Source organism: Oncorhynchus tshawytscha, linkage group LG08 (assembly GCF_018296145.1).
Source record: "Oncorhynchus tshawytscha isolate Ot180627B linkage group LG08, Otsh_v2.0, whole genome shotgun sequence".
Classification (NCBI taxonomy): Eukaryota; Metazoa; Chordata; class Actinopteri; order Salmoniformes; family Salmonidae; genus Oncorhynchus; species Oncorhynchus tshawytscha.
Genome location: NC_056436.1, coordinates 52,096,321 through 52,110,500, shown reverse-complemented (window position 1 = coordinate 52,110,500; position 14,180 = coordinate 52,096,321).

The following is a 14,180-nucleotide window of genomic DNA, read 5'->3' as shown; positions in this document are numbered from 1 at the left end:
CCAGGGCATTCATGGCAGACCTCTCTCTCTCCTGATCCCACTCTGTGCTATGCTCATCAAACCCCTAATTTTCAAGAGATACAGTACATCATCCTACTCACTATAATTTTTTCCATTAATGTATGTGTTGGATGTCAGCGCAATAGGCCTAGAACTGCCTGCCCTAACGCGGTCTTTAACTGATTTTACAAAAGCAATACTACTGAACATCACCAGCCAGCAGGTATCACCCGAGTCCTCCACACCTTATTATACAACCCTAACACTGCTTCCAACACACTGTCCAGTGCATTGTCTTGGAAAACGACATAATTAGTCATGCTATCCCGTGTTTTACTATTTAAATAATTGTCTCGTTATATGCTAGTGTTTTTTTCTAACCTGATGCAAACTTGTCTGTGTGACACTGTTATAAGACTGGGCGTATAAAGCTAAGATCCGTTAGGGTGCGACGTCAACATGTGATATCCCGTGGGTTTACTATCTGCCGGTTGTCGGCTGTATGGAACCTTGCAGGAAGGATCACGTTATAGTGTGAACTGTGACAAAAACGCAGTTATACGGTTGAGCCCTCTTGCTATCTTAATCTGCACAGACAAGCCAATCGCCTTTTACACAATGTTCCGCCCCTGTTTCCACACATCTGCTTCACTACCACGTAGACAAAAGAGGATGGACCTTTCTATAAAAAAGTGGAGACCTAACTCTTGTTTGATGGGCTTTCAGCATAGAACTACTTGAGTGATGCTGGTTGCTCCATTTCTGCAAATCTTATAATAAAGTCTGCTGGAAGAATCTACGGTCTCTCTCTTCTTTAGAATGTCCCCCACAGCGTGCTTAAACATCACATAACACACCCTACCTTCTCCATCAGCAGTCTGCCCACCCACAACCCTCCAACGCGCTTGTCATCTCAAAAATAGAGAACTCAGCATCCATAGCTTCTCCTGACTCCCCTTTTCACTTTAAGACATCTCCGAGCTCCTTGAACTTTTCCCTACGTCTCATCACACAGATGCTCACTTCTATGAATCACTGAGAACGCAGCGCCTCGGACGTTTACCACTTCTTTACCGTGACGTTTCCTTCCACCAACACTGGAATTCCAGCACTTTCACGTAAAAAAAAAAACTATCCAAACTACACCAATTTCAGTCCCTCTACCAATAAACGGAGCAAATCCCACCATGCCTTTTCGCTGTCTTAATCATTCTTCTGGTCATCGCTCTCTTCCCTTGATGCTTCATGAAATTCATTTTTGTCAAGCCCCCCCCCCAAACACACTGGAAGTCACATCTGCAGCTAATATGATTACTGACATTACTTCCTCAGGGCACTCCTCCACAGGCACCTCCATTGATAACTTTTCTCCCGTCCACTCACACAGGTACTTGAACATCTTCCACTTAGCTTTCTCAAAGCACCACCTCATGTTATTGCCTCTACTCTGCACACACACACACACACACACACACAATCGGAAAATGATCACTCCCTACCGTGGTTTCTCATCACTTCCCGTTCACTCCTCCATACCATCACCGCAGATACCAATGTCATGTCCAAGCATGACTCTCTACCCCTCGCCACTGTGTCTCGCCCGCCTTCCCATAGTTAACACACACTAATCCCACGTTTCTGACAGAGAGGACAGCGATACGAGTACCCAATTGTTGCCACTATATTCCATTATTGACTTTACATGTACTTCACCAGAGTTAATTTATGGGCATTAAATCACCACACCATAATACCTTCCTACCCTTACACGTCCCATCAGTCCATTCTAACTGTGCTAACAAGAGAGGGTTATATAAGTTAATTATAATAATAATAATTATAATGTTAGCCCTATTCCTACATAATTATATTACCATACTCCTGTATCGCCGATCCCCTCTTTAATGAACGAAGCACAAAAGTATAGTCAAAGGTATGTGGACACCTGCTAGTCGAACATATCATTCCAAATTCATGGGCATTAATATGGAGTTGAGCCCCCCTTTGCTGCTATAACAGCCTTTACCCTTCTGGGAAGGCTTTCCACTAGATGTTGGAAAATTGCTGCAGGGACTTCAGGCACGTGCAGAATCTTCTGGGATGTCATTGTACGCTGTGCATTAAGATATTCCTTCACTGGAACTAAGGGACCTAGCCCGAACCATGAAAAACTGCCCCAAACCATTACTCCTCCTCCCCCAAATTTTACAATTGGCACGATGCATTGGGGCAGGTAGCGTTCTCCTGGAATCTGTCAAAACGAGATACGTCCGTCGGACTGCCAGATGGTGAAACATGACTCAACACTCCAGAGAATGCGTTTCCACTGCTCCAGAGTCCAATGGCGGCGAGCTTTACACCATTGCAGCCGACGCTTGGCATTACCCATGGTGGTCTTAGGCTTGTGTGCGGTTCTTGTGCTCATGTTGCTTCCAGAGGCAGTTTGGTACTCGGTAGTAAGCGTTGCAACCGAGGACAGACGATTTTTACGCGCTTCAGCACTCGGCATCCTCGTTCTGTGAGCTTGTGTGACCTACCACTTCACGGCTTAGCCGTTGTTGCTCCTAGATGTTTCCAGTTCACAATAACATCACTTACATTTGACCGGGGCAGCTCTAAAAGGACAGAAGTTTGATGAACTGACTTGTTGGAAAGGTGGCATCCTATTAAAGGTGTCATGTTGAAAGTAACTGATCGCTGTTCAGAAAAAAAAGAAGCTTATTTACAACACCACAAACTGCTTGTGTTTTGCCAACAACCGCCCTACTCCCATGAAAGTCTGAGACCTTCGCCGATTACCATAGACTTCAAGTAGCAAACGGAGTAAACTATAACAACAGACATTACACGTGCCAGAGTTGCGTATCACAATTACCAAACCAAACATTGGAATACCGTTATAGAAGGTAAAGCAAAAAACCCAAACCAGTATGTGCATCAATACAGGTATATTGTAAAATACGGTATAATGCCCGGCCCTAACTTCATTTAATATAACAGGCTTTTAAAATAAAATTTTGGTCCACAGTTTCTACTTAAAATATCACTTGATTCCGTATATCATGCAGCTCTTAGATATATTACCAACAAAAAGTGTCTGACACACCACTATGATCTCTATAATGCTGTTGGCTGGTCTTCGTTGACTCCACGTAGGCTTAAACATTGGTGTATACTATGATCTTTAAGGCCACTTTGGGAAAACTCCCACTTTATCTCTGCTCATCTTTGATACGGTCAGAAAATAAATAAAAGTTACGGCCTCACTCCTATTTAGATCATTTTGGCACCCAGAACCAAATCCTGTGTGCTGGCTAGTGTCTGTCAGAAGAAACCACAAACAGCACAGTAGACTTGGGCCTACAAAATGCTTTGCTTGCACCAACCTTGAAAGGGGTTTGCATTCTGGTGGAAGTCTAGTAATTTCAAATGGCTGAATCTGAGCCGTTGGGCTGCGTTACTTTGCACTTGTTCTCACATGTATGCTTCCTTTCGAATGACTGAACTTTGCCATGCAGGAAGTTGATTTCAATGCTACTTTTGTGACTTAACAGTCACTGCCAACTTGACATTGCCAATAACACTGGAAGTCTCGATATAATCTTTGCTCTCATTCAAACTGTGCTTGGGGCTTTCAGATATGACTACGTGTCTGTTTAAATAAGGAAGTGCTGTAAACCGGCATGGGTCCACAAAGCGTTAGAGCGAAACACTGCAATATAAATAAGGATAACACAGTATTATGGATAATCCAATATGGCACTTGCACTGTTTTTTTTAAAACTTGACATTTTTGGCCTTTCAGTTACTGTGTCACAGTGGAAGGGACTCTAAAGGCGGCGGGTAGCCTGGTGGGTAGGAGCGTTGGGCCAGTAACCGGATCGAATCCCTGAGCTGACAAGGTAAAAAATCTGTCGTTCTGCCCCTGAGCAAGGCATTTAACCCACTGTTCCCCGGGCGCCGATGACGTGGATGTTGATTATGACCCCCCGAACCCCTCTGATTCAGAGGATTTCAGTTGAATACTTTGTTGTACAACTGACTGGGTATCCCCCCCCCCTTCTAGTGCCAGTGCATTTCCATTCCTGCTTTAAAAGTGAGTGGGCTAAGATACAGTACTCAGTATTCACCAAGGTTCCAGCATCATCACTAGTAACTCTAACTGATCCGGATGACACCCACTCAATAAATCTCTAATATATTCAGGTACCTCCGTATTGAAAAAGGGAAGCTAGCCTAGCTACCACCCATTACCATCACTGTGTTGCCCACTACTACCACTGCTTCAGATCCTAACGTGATCGGAGGGGAGGTTTTTTGTTCTTCAGCATAGCTTTAATGAGGCAGGGCTGCACAGAGAGTTGGAGGGGTGGAATTTAAAAAGCATCACGCAGGAGCAAGACAGCCAATTCTCAGCAGACAGACTTACCGACCTCTGGTCTAAGTGGAGGAGAGATGTATGGGGGATGGGTAGTTGTGTGTTTGTGTGTGTGTGTGTGTGTGTGTGTGTGTGTGGGTGTGGTGTGTGTGTGTGTGTGTGTGTGTGTGTGTGTGTGTGTGTGTGTGTGTGTGTGTATGCTTGCACACGTGCACACCCGTTTGTGAATGTGGATGCAGGACATTTTCAGCAGTAGTTGATTTGTACCTCACAACTCCCTAGGGAAAGAAAACCCTCCCACTTTATTCCCCTTTACTCCTCCCCCTCTTCCCTCTTATCACTGGCTCTGGCGGCCTGGGTATCTGGGAATGCCCCAGGGGATTATGGGAAAATGTGCTTGCCCTGGCCAGCTGAGTCCCGATGGCACAGGCAGTGGCAAAGATGACGATGGCGACAGCCAGGGGATGGAGAGGGGCTGTCGTGAGCCTCTGTGGGGCCTGTCCTACTGTAAGCAGAGTGTCAGTAATTACCCAGTATGCCGTTGTGTAATAGCCTCTCCGCCTCTATACTGCTCTCACCCCCGCCAACCCCCTGACTGTGTAGATGGAGAGTGAAAGGTACGTGGGCCGCGACTGGATCATTACCGGCTTCGTTTTAGCCTCTAGTCACCCCGGGCGGAATGCACTCAGAATGACAAGTGTCAGAGGGGGGTTTGGATATAGCCACCTCTCCAGATAAGAATGTGCTTTGGAATGCATTAAGGAGTCCTAATGCCTAAAGGTCTAGTTTTGCCAGTATGGCTTGCTTCCACTATTCTCCTCACTTCACTATTGTGGGCTTATAGGGTTTGTGTAGATATAGGAGATATACTTGTCGGTGTACAACTCCATTTTTTACCCCACCCCCTCAGCCTAACCCATATCAAATGCCAACCCCGGGAATAGACATCATTTACTCGTCTGGAAACAGGGTTTTTCAGTGGCTATAGTTTTTTTTCTTCAGGAAAGGGACACTGAACTGCTTCCCACGCTTACAAAAAAATGATTGCAGTCAGAGTGTAGTATAAAATGCAGTACACTGCAGTATGTTGCAAATGCTGCCTCCGAAATAGCACTTTTTTTTTTTTTTTACTACAGTCATTTCGCAGTGTAATTGAAGTTACAGTGCAGTTATTCTGCGATTACTGCGTCCAAAATACCACAGTCAACTGCAGTTACTGCGACTTTTACTGCCGTTTCGAAACTGCAATCTTTTTTCTTGGTAAGGGCAGAAGCATTCGCTATTCCATGGAGTAACGGAACAAAAGTGAGGAGCTTTCTTGATGCCACATCACCGGGCGCAATTAGTGGGCTTGAGTCTAACACCAAAATTAGGACTCGCTTTCCTCGAGAAACAGGGATGTTTGCTTGCCCCGTTTGTGTCATATTTCCATTTTCCACATTCTTTTGATCTGTATTAGCTGTTTCTCTCTATGTTTAGATCCCCCTTTTTCATATCCTGAAGAAGAAGAAAAAATCCCCAGGGAGTGGCAGCAATTTTCTTTTGTATAATGTATTAGTAGAACGAGGCGAGCTTGTCTCATTACTTATGCTGTGGCATTAAACTTTGATACGACCCACAGCTTTTAGCGTTTTAGCGGCAGCCGTGCGACGCTGTTCATTTCAAGCAAATTTCCCCTGCCTTCATTCCGACAAGCGCACGTGGCTTTCAACAAGATACACACGGCCTGGTTCGCTCCGCTTTTTCCTTGTTTTATGCAATCGTAAATTCGGGACACTGTTTGGTTGTAAAAGGCTTTGCCTAGACTTCCTCACACTCCCATCACCACCCACTGGTACCCTCTCTGTACTCTCAATGATAATTCTTCACTAGAGACAAAGACTTTTTGATACATCTATGTATAGTAAATTCATTTAATTGTTTTTCATCACAGCATCTTGCACATTTACCTATAATTATATGGTATGTGACAAGGTGTACCCTCAGTGTTTTTTTATTTGCAGGAATGTCTCATTGCCTCCCTTAACTGTAGAGATATGCAATCTGACTATATCTAAATATTTGAAAACATGTCAATTGTGATAGCTCCCCCACCCCACACGTTACCAAAGTAACCGTCTGTAGGGTAATGAAATGCAGGACAACGTTGCCCTCCAGTGGTTTAGAGTGTATCAGACACTGGCTGGAAGTTTTATGAAGTAAAGCAGAGTTATGAGTGTGATCTGATCTCTCAATCATTCTTGTTCTCCCCAGTCTCTCTTTACTCCTCTCTCTCTCTCTCCATGTACCATCTCTTCTCACGCCTCTTCTCACAAATACGGACTCACCCACCCACCCACACACACGCCCTTCTCTCTCCCTCTCCAAATGTCCTACCTCCGTCTGTGTTGATGAGTGGTTGCTCTTTAATACATCCAATATTTATCCAGTGGCTTTATGCAACGAGCCACGTGTGGCACACAACGTTTCACATCTCTTTTTATTTATTTTTTATCCTGCACGAGTCATTATCGAAATGTGATCATTTTCAAACGGAATGTCATTCATTTCCTGACTGAATCAAATTGGAGAGAAAAACATCTGATAGAAGTTAGACACCTGTTGTTTTATTTAAGACAGCAATTCTCTCGCATACAATGAGAAAAAAAAGTGACTGCTCATATCTGTGATTTATTTTCAAAGCTTTTTGTGTCACATTCAATATTTCAAAAAGAGAGAGCAAATGGCTTTTTTTCTCCCTTATGTCACAATGGTAAGGAGGCAATGTTATGTCTACGTGGATGGAATCAATTCCTGAACCACTCAACATCCTCAGCCTTCTGCTGTATTTGCAGCGTGCAAATGGAACATGATACCACGCAGTTGCACATGGCGTTTGGAACCGTGGAAGTAAACAATCTCAGCTTGACATGTCCTTGATGGACGTACGTTCCTTACCTCAAATCCCGGGGCTATGCTATGCTGACTGTCACGTTTCAACACATGAACCACAGAACACCACATTGTTGTGACATTGTTTTTTCTTTCTCTCCTCTATCGGAGAGCCCGAATGTTATTATTCTCTGCTTTCCCCTAGGTGGGAGAAGGCTTCACAACTGCCTTTGTCCTGTCCAAATGTTACTTCAGCTCATTCATCAGACTCTGGCCACTTGACTCAAAGGAAGGTACCAAGGGAAACAGGTTGACTGGGTTCAGAGGGGAGAGGGTAGGAGGGCTTTGATAGACAAGGTAATAAATTATTAAAAGTTGTCTGGAACATTGTGTTCAAGTTCGGCCCTCAATAGGTGATTTCCATGTTAATTTCTCCATACATTTGAGGTAACTGACACATACATTTGTCCATCAAGACTCTGACTTGTTAGAAGGGGGTAAGTTCCTAACGAGCACCGATATTAGCCGAGATGACCCCGGTAACAAGCTACGGCTACCCTCGGTGTAGAGTAGTACTTTAGAAATCCCAACTTGGGAAATTGTTTTATCACTTCAGCATCATCAATCAATACAATTCCAAAGGCATGAGCCGTATCGGTGGGCAAACGCATGATAGAACATATAGGAAGACACAGACCGCTGCACGTTAACAGCCATAAAAAGATAAGAAAAAGATCAGTTGTCCGGCCTCCTGGGGGAAAAAAGCCTCATGGCTGTGGGTAAAAATGACCTTCCTAACCTCTCTGTGGAGCTTTTGGGCAGGACGAACCTGCTACTGAATCTGCTTCTGTATTGCATTCAAGCCCTGTGGAGTGGGTGTGTGGCATTGCTCATGATTATGTGTTTTACCTGGCAGCCTTTTTACGAACATGTCCTGCATTGACTCCAGACTGCGTCGGATTGTTGCACTTGCTTTCTTTATGATTTTGCCCAGTTTATTTACTTCCTACTTTGCTAAGTCTCCTTTCCAGCACACAACAGCATAATACAACACATAAGCCACTGCACTGCTGTCAAAAATGCACCACATTTTGTCACACACATTTAAAAGATCAGAGCTTCCTTAAAAAGTACAGTCTGGATTGTGATTTCTTTTTTTGTTGATATTCTGGGAATTCTCTTTCCAGTTCAGCTTATTGTCCACTATAACTCCCAAGTATTTATAGGAGTCAAACAGAGCCAATCTCTTCACCAAGCGAATCATACAATTCTCACCTGGCATTGTAATACTCTAATACATGAAAATGACCAAATATGCTAATTCAAGGCTGAAATCTGACAGTAACAATTGAGCTGGCTTGAATGTCCCATCTCATTATTTCAGTTCTTGTCACAATACGGACGCACTGTCCAAGGCAGCCGACTGACACGATAAGTGTTTTGCATAAATTTGACTCAGTAAAACAGTAACCACATAAAATTTCAACCACTATGTGTCACGTCATGTTACCATAAAGGACTATGTCATTTTGTCATTTCTCCTGTGAAAAGAAGAAGGAATAAGAAGCCACGCTATCAAATATTGCCTTTAATTTTTAAAAATCATGACAGAAGTTCTATGTTGGAGCCTGAAACAAACACTTGAAAACCTATTGAGAAAATAACATGCGGCTCTGATAAACACCATATCGTAATGTCCCTGTAGTGAACTGAACACGGCATCTTACACTGCTAGAACATCCCAGGCCACTTGAACTAAACACTGATGGAGAAGTTGAGGAATAACCTTTCTAGATTCAATATTTCTTTATGGTCTAATTTTCACAGATGTTAGACACTCTGATGTAACTCTTGCTCAGTTGTGCCCTCTTTCTTTTCTGGTTAGAGCCAGTTTGCACTGTTCTGTGAAGGGAGTAGTACAACAGTGTTCTACCAGAGAGAATGACATAAGAAAGACTACTAGCTTGATTAATGAATATCTCACTAGGTTAGGGTATTTAAGCCACCATATATCCACTAATTCCAATATATCCATGACATTCATGATTTCCTTTAGTGTCTGAGGGTGAAAGTTTGTAGCGTGATTTCCTTTACAGTCAAAAGAGATATTTTAAAACGGTATTAAAATCTCTCACTATAATAATAATAGAGTCTAGTGTTACCGTTAAAAAGTTTGGGTCACTTAGAAATGTCCTTGTTTTTGAAAGAAAAGCAAAAATGTTTGTTAATTAAAATACCATCAAATTGATCAGAATTACAGTGTAGACATTGTTAATGTCGTAAATGACTATTGTAGCTGGAAACGGCTGATTGTTAATGGAATATCTATATAGGCCCATTATCAGCAACCATCACTCGTGTCTTCCAATGCTACATTGTGTTAGCTAAGCCAAGTTTAGCATTTTAAAAGGCTAAATGATTATTAGGAAACCTTTTTGCAATTTTGTTAGCGCAGTTGAAAACTTGTTCTGATTTAAAGAAGCAATAAAACTGGCCTTCTTTAGAATAGTTGAGTATCTGAAGCATCAGCATTTGTGGGTTCGATTACAGGCTCCAAATGGCCAGAAACAAATAACGTTCTTCTGAAATTCCATTCTAGTTCTGAGAAATGAAGGCTAATCCATGCGAGAAATTGCCAAGAAACGGAAGATCTCGTACAGCGCTGTGTGGTACTCACTTCACAGAACAGCGCAAACTGTCTCTAACCAGAAGAGAAAGATGAGTGTGAGGCCCTGGTGCACAACTGAGAAAAATGCCAAGTACATTAGAGTGTCTAGTTTGAGAAAAAGATGCCTCACTAGTCCTCAACTGGCAGCTTCATTAAATAGTACCCGCAAAACACCAGTCTCAACGTCATAAGTGAAGAGGCAACACCGGGATGTTGGCCTTCCTAAGGATGAACCAGACTTGTGGAGGTCTACAATTATTTTTCCTCTGAGGTCTTGGTTGATTTCTTTTGATTTTCCCATGATATCAAGCAAAGAGGCACTGAGTTTGAAGGTAGACCTAGAAATATGTCCACAGTTACACCTCCAATTAATTGACTCAAATGATGTCAATCAGAAGCTTCTAAAGCCATGACATAATTTTCGGGATTTTTCCAAGCTGTTTAAAGGCTCAGTCAACTTATTGTATGTCAACTTCTGACCCACTGGAATTGTGATACAGTGAATTAATCTGTCTATAAACTATTGTTGGAAAAATGACTTGTGTTGTGCACAAAGTAATGTCCTAACCGATTGGCCAAAACTATAGTTTGTTAACAAGAAATTTGTTGAGTGGTTGAAAAACTAGTTTTAATGACTCCAACCTAAGTGTATGTAAACTTCCCGACTTCAACTGTAAATATATTTACCTCAAAAATATATGGTAGATTGGAAATAACGCCGACAAGTACATAGATGGAAGCAACAATCTGCGATATTAAAGCTGATCCACCCCTAAAATGTTTTTTTTTATAATAAAAAAATATTTAAAAAAATATATACTTCTTCTCTCCATCTGAATTCACGTGAAGACACAGGATATGTTAAAGCAATGTAGTAGTCATTTGACAATCATTTTTGCATCAGTGCAGGAAAGAGGAGGAGAGACAGCCACTTTTGCGATGCAGCCAAAGTCTTGGCAAGGACATCGTCAAGAGTACATTTGACATGACATGTCCTGCAGCGGAACACTAGAGGGCAGCAAAGTTCTCCCTTACCATCATGTCATCTCTCTCTCTCTATATCTCGCTCGCTGGGGTGAAATAGGAACTAATACGTGGCTAAACTGTTAAAAATCAAACCAATGCCAATGAATATATGGTAGCCTTCTGCTTACAGCTAAGAATAATACAGTTTGACAAAATGTCTAATGGTGTATAGTAAGTGGTTGCTCAACTCTTATTCAATACATTTGTCACCCCAAATGCTTTACCTGCATATTATTCTGCAGGACCCGCACCCGCCGAAAAAGCAAAGTACGAACATTAACGCTATGCCTTCTAATTACAGTCGCTGTACTCATCATATACAGGAGAACCGTCGCCTTATGGTGAGGATAGCCGTGTTGCAAGCCCGGTTTCAGATGCAACCATTAGGCAAGGGCAATTTAAGTGTAGGAAATGATGAAACAGCATCTCTGCCACCAGTAATTACAGATAGTAGTGTAAATCCCCCTCCCCGCACCTTTCCTACAGCCTGACAATTTTCTCAAGGCTTCTGGAAATAAATGCTGTTTGACTGCTCAACTGGTGTCGCTCATTCAGCCGACAAACTTTCAACCGGTTCTCCCCATTAAGCAATGAGTCTGAGACAGAGGCTGGGCCTTCTCAGGTCTCTTCTCCGCCCATTACGGGGCCTGAGCCGCTGAAGCCAGACAACATTAGCTCTGACAAATTTAAAACCTTCAATATTGGCGACTCCATTATTGAAAGATTGATATCTCACATCTCAAAATAGGTCTGCTTAAAACCTGTTGACGGGTTAGGGTTCCCTTTTGGGAACGACCCCTCCCCCGTTCAGCTGGAACGTGGCGCATGGAACGCAAAAATATTCTTAGAAATATTTAACCTCCACACATTAACAAGTCCAATAGCTCAAATGAAAGATAAACACTTTGTTCATCTAGCCAGCAAGTCAGATTTCTAAAATGTTTTACGGCGAAAACATAGCACATATTTTTGTCAAACCACCACCAAAGACACAGCTAATTTGAATAGCCACGGTGAACAAAATATGCAATCAACAACCGCAGGATTAAAATAAAAATAATTCACTAACCTTTTGAAAATCTTCATCAGATGACAGTAATAGGACATGTTATACAGTACATTTATGTTTTTTTTCAATAATATGCTATTTATATCCATAAATCTCTGTTTACAATGACGCCATGTTCAAAAAATGCTACTCAAATGTCCGGAGAAATGATGATAGCCCCGGCAGATAACGTCAAATAACAAGCAATACACATCATAAACTTTGACTAAATATACATGTTCTACATATAGTTAGAAAGATACACTTCTTCTTAATGCAACCGCTGTGTTACATTTATTTTTAACGTTACAGAATTCGTTCACTAGGCTATAATATGAGACGGCGCTCATAGATTAGCAATATGACTCCGCTATCTTGGAGTCCACAGAAACCCAAAATTAACACATAAATATTCCCTTACCTTTGATGTTCTTCGATCAGAAGACGTGGAAGGAGTTATACTTACCAAAAACTGCGTTTGGTTTTCAAGTCTGTGTCTTTAGGTTATCAAACACGACAAATTCCAGTTGAAATGCAGCCAAAATTCTAGTGGATGCGCATCTAAACTTCAAAATTACATATTATATGTCGACTAAACTGGTCAAACTAAGTGCAGAATCAAACATTAGCATGTTCTAAACATGCAAAACAATCCTTAGCTCGAACAGACAAACCTACATCGTTTGGTCAATCCTGGAAGAAAGAGAGCTCCGGACCCGACGCACGCATGAAAGTACATGTATTTTCGCGTGACCCGGAGGTTTCAGCCCGCCAAAACTCGAGGGAGCGCGCAATTCTCACAATGTGAGGCCCCACTGAAAGAGGACACCGTGCTGAAGAGATAGGAACTGTTCCCAGATCCGTAGCTGGTTGGGAAGGGTGGGGGCGATGACGTCAAAGTTGGGCCAACTTTCATGATGACAAGAGAGAGTTTGGGAGAATGGCTGCCTTGAGAGTTCTGCTTTACATACAGACATAATTTGAACGGTTTTAGAAGCTTTAGAGTGTTTTCTATTCAATAATTATTATTATATGCATATATTAGCAATTTTTGACAGATTTTTTTTCTGTTTAATATGGGCACGCAATTCCTCCAAAGGGGGCAGTAGTCAGCCCTATCTTTAACAGGTTTTAATGTTAGATCCCTCACTTCCAAAGCAGTCATAGTCAATGAACTAATCACTGATCATAATATTGATGTGAATGGCCTGAAACATGGCTCAAGCCTGATGAATTTACTGTAATTTACTTACAATGTTCAAATGGAAAAGTCCACAGACCCACTACAAAAGGCTTTCGGAGCCATCATCGACTCAGTGAGTTTTGTCCAACATGTCTCCGGACCTACTCAATACCACAGTCATACCCTGGATCTAGTTTTGTCCCATGCAATACATTTTATGGATCTAAATGTTTTTCCTCATAATCTTGGACTATCTTATTACTTTTGCAATCACAATAAATAATCTGCTCAGACCCCAACTAAGGATCATCAAAAGCCATGATATAAATTCTCAGACAAAATTCCTAGATGCCCTTCCAGACTCCCTCCATCTACCCAAGGTTGTCGGAGTACAAACACTGGTTCACCACCTGACTGGGGATCGAAATGTAACCTTGCGTAACACCCTAGATGCAGTTGCATCCCAAAAACAAAAAACATTTGTCACAAGAAAGTAGCTCCCTGGTGTATGGGGCGGCAGGGTAGCCTAGTGTTTAGAGCGGTGGACTAGTAACCGGAAGGTTCCAAGTTCAAACCCCCGAGCTGACAAGGTACAAATCTGTCTTTCTGCCCCTAATCTGTCATTGAAAATAGGAATTTGTTCTTAACTGACTTGCCTAGTTAAATAAAGGTTAAAAAATATATAGAAAATACCTGAGCACTGAAACCAGATTCCAGAAAATTGGAATGGAAATGGCTCTCCCCCTAAACTAGAAGTCTTCAGACTAGCTTGGAAAGACAGTTCCGTGCTGCTCGATCATCCAATTTTTCCAACCTAATTGAGGAGAATAAGAACAATCCAAAAATAAATGTTGATACTGTCACAAAGCAAACTAAAAAGCAGCATTCCCCAAGAGAGGATGGTGTTTACTTCAGCAGAGATGATTTCATGAACTTTGAAGAAAAGATCATGATCATTAGAAAGCAAACTAGGGACTCTTTGAACTAATGCCTCTCTTGAAAAAGC